The following is a 3,333-nucleotide window of genomic DNA, read 5'->3' as shown; positions in this document are numbered from 1 at the left end:
GTTCTGAGTGATAGGCGGCTGTTCCGGGTGTGGGTGTGCGAGAGGTGGGTGCTGCGGGTGCGAGGTGGTTGTTGTGGGGTATGGGTGTGCAAGAGGTGGGTGCTGTAAGCGAGCAGTGTGTGCTCTGGGTGCATGTGAAGTGGGTACTGCGTGTGCAAGTGGGTGCTGCGGGTGAGGGGTGGGTGCTCTGTGTGTGCAAGAAGTGGGTGCTGTGAGCAGGAGATGGGTGCTCTGTGTGGTGGTGTGTGCAAGAGGTGGGTGCTGCACGTGGGAGTGGGGTGCTCTGAGTGAGGGTGTGTGTGAGGGGTGGGTGCTGTGTGTGAGAGGTGGGTGCTACGAGGGCAAGAGGTGGGTGCTGTGTGTGAGCAGTGTGTGACAGGTGGGACAGGAGCCAGGCACCCAGCACTGGGAGCAGGGCAGGGTGTGAGCCCCAGCCATGCCATGGGATGCTGGTGGGGGGCACCCAACTGTGTGGGGGCTCCCATGGGAGCGCCGTGGTCCCTCCAGTCCAGCACACAATGCCAGTCCGTGCCAAACCGCCGTGCCAGCACCTCTCTGAACAGCTGCCCCATCCACCACCCTGTGCTCGTGCTCCCCAGCCTGAGGGACACCCACTCTCCCTGCTCATCCTGCATCCCTCAGGAACCCTGGACACCCACTGCCATGCTCAGAGGGGTCATGACCACGGACCCCCCGGCTCACATTGCTGAGTGCTGAGCCGGATTTTCTAGGTGACCTCATGCCTCCATCTCCATCTGCAGTTCCCGGGGGGCCCGGGTGGAGCTGTCGGGGTGGTTGGAGGATGGCACGGCGCTGCCTTCATCCGAGCTGGCAGCTCCGCAGGCAGCTGTGCTCCACTGCATGCTCAGCCCGGGGAGAGCCTTGCCTGGGAGCTGCCCGCCCATGGATGGGGATGGACAGAGCCACGGCTGTGGGCTTTGGGGCTCTTGGCCGTGAGGGTCGCTCCTGGTGGTCCTGGGAAGAGCAGAGCTGTGGGGCCTGGTCGTGTGCCCCTGTCCCCACAGCAGGAGGGGTGAGAAGGGGCTCCTGCCAAGGACCTAATCCTGAACTGCTGAGCAGAAATGCTGTCCCTGATGCCATCCCTAATGCCATCCCTGATGCCATCCTTGATGCTGTCCCTGATGCTTTCCTCATCTGCTGATGGTTAATCCTGGCTTCCCACTGGGACCTGCTGATGGGAGACACACCGTGCTGGATGTGCGTCCACATCTGCCAGCTGTGGGTGCTGACCCTGTGGCACTGCCCCACCGGGGTCCTCACGGCCATCAGGGATGCTCTGGGCGCCCCTGGGGACACAGCATGGCCAGAGAGCCCTTGGCAGTGATGGGTGTTGGGTGCCACAGATCGCTCTGCACTCTTGCACCCATAGATGGGTGGGGAGGCTGTGTTGTGGTGAGCATGGGGGTGAGCATGGGGGACAAGGGTGTCTGTCCTCTGTCCCACTGCCCCATCTGCACATGGCTGAACAGTAAAACCCTCCGTGTGACCCTTCCCTGCCTCTACCCTTGCGTGGGGGCTGGTGGCCGGTGGCACAGCCCCGGGTGTGGTTGGGGATCCAGAATGGGTGATGGCAGGGCAGAGTGAAGGTGCTGAGGGGCTCCCACTCCATGCAAGGATCCCACGTCCCCTTCCCCAGCCCAGGCCTGGGGCTGGGTGCACTGGGACACCCACCCACACCCCGTGTACCCTCTCCCTGCACCCACGCCACCCCAGGGCAGACACGCACCCGTAGGCCCGGGGCTGCCGAGTCCCTGTGCACCCAGGCATGATGTCACCCGTTGCCATGGCAATGCTGCTGCATCACTGCATTGTAGAGTGCCCCAGTCCCGGGATTTCCACAGGACCTGTGTGGTGTGGGCAGCAGGATGGGGCATGGGTAGCCCAGAGGGACTGGGGGGTTTGTGTGTGCTGCTGGGTGTCCCCACATGGGTGGCAGTGGTCCCTGCCCTCAAGAAGGTCCCTGCCCATGCTAGGAATGAGTCTGAACTGCTCAGGGTTGTGGGACCGGTGGGCACAGGATAAGGGCAATGATGGGGCATTAACCAGCACTTGCAGCTGCCACATGTCCCAGCATCCCAGAGAGCCAGGTCACACACCAGCCCATCCACACAGCATGCCGGTGGCATCTGTGGCACTCTGGTGTGCCCAGTGGCACACAGGTGGTCACCAGGGCACTGTCAGAGCTGGACAGTGCCTGGCACACCAGGAGGATGACATGGGCTGGGGTTCCAGCCCACAGCTGCCCTTTGGCCTGTTGTACCACCTGCAAGCAAACAGCTCTCACAAGAAATATTCCCAGTGGCTGGAAAAATAAACAACTCAGGGGCTGCCGGCTGCTCCCCAGTCCTGAGATGGGGGGGACATGGCATAGCCGCTGCCCTGAGGCTGTGCTCCAGATGGGTGTGTGGTGCTGCTCCCACTCCACTACCTTCATGCCATTGCTCCTGGGCCTGGCCATCGGGCCATCAGCCCCAGGGACACTGGAAGGAGATGTTCCCTTGCGCCAGCCCTGGGCAGGTGATTTGTCACCCTCACCCTGGGCACGGTGAGTAGGGACTGACCCTGCAGTGACAGCCTAGTGTGACAGCAGGGGTGCTGCCATGTGGCTGGCAGGAGCAGGGGTCCTGCAGGTGGGCACCCTCCGATTCCCAGGGTCACACTCTAACCCCGCTTCTCGCTTTTCTCGTTGCAGAAAGAGCTGAGTCTGCCACGCCGAGGAAGAGCGTAAGTCCCTGAGCTGGGCCACCTGGGGCAGGGGGTGGGGTGTCATCAGGAGGGACATGCTTGGGGACACAGCACCAGCACCATTGGCAGCAGCAGAGATGGATGTTGAATGGCACCAGGGCTTGTTGTGCCCAAATCCAAGGTGGCATCATCATGTTCTCTGATACCTGATTGTGCGTCTGCTGGGGTGTACTGGGGTGTACTGGTGTGTACTGGGGTACACTGGGGTGTGTTGGGGTGTTCTAATCAGTATTGGAGTCTACTGGGGTGTACTGGGGAGTTATTGGGGTGTTCTAAGCAGTATTGGGGTGTACTGGGGTATACTGGGGTGTGGTAGGAGGCTGCTGCAAAGCTGCACTGCTTTTTGTGTTGGGGTGTGTTGGGGATGCACTGGAGAAGTACTGGGGCTATACTGGGGCTGTGTTAGGGATGCAGTGCAGCCACACCGGGGTGTTAGGGATGCACTGGCGCTGCACTGGGGCTGTATCGAAGCTGTGCTGAGGCTGCTGTGTCTCAGCAGCGGCAGCGCCCCAGGGCATCCCGGAGCGCTCCGGTTCGGGGCCGCTGCTGCACCGGGCGGGCCGGGTT

The 3,333-nt window shown here is 62.3% G+C and overlaps 1 protein-coding gene across 1 annotated transcript in view; it reads left to right on the top strand.

The window, feature by feature from the left end:
• The first annotated feature begins 2,360 nt into the window (after window positions 1–2,360).
• The window catches only part of MAST3 (microtubule associated serine/threonine kinase 3), a 24,376-nt gene continuing 23,403 nt past the window's right edge, over window positions 2,361–3,333 (top strand). The window contains exons 1-2 of the mRNA XM_029964386.1: window positions 2,361–2,566; window positions 2,714–2,745. The gene's annotated coding sequence lies outside the window, so the exon portion shown is untranslated. The remainder of the gene's footprint in view (window positions 2,567–2,713; window positions 2,746–3,333) is intronic.

This window comes from Manacus vitellinus, unplaced genomic scaffold (genome assembly GCF_001715985.3).
Source record: "Manacus vitellinus isolate BGI_N305 unplaced genomic scaffold, ASM171598v3 scaffold_107_pilon, whole genome shotgun sequence".
NCBI classification, from domain to species: Eukaryota; Metazoa; Chordata; class Aves; order Passeriformes; family Pipridae; genus Manacus; species Manacus vitellinus.
Note: the sequence above shows the minus strand (reverse complement) of the source record. Positions and strands in the feature narration are given on the sequence as shown.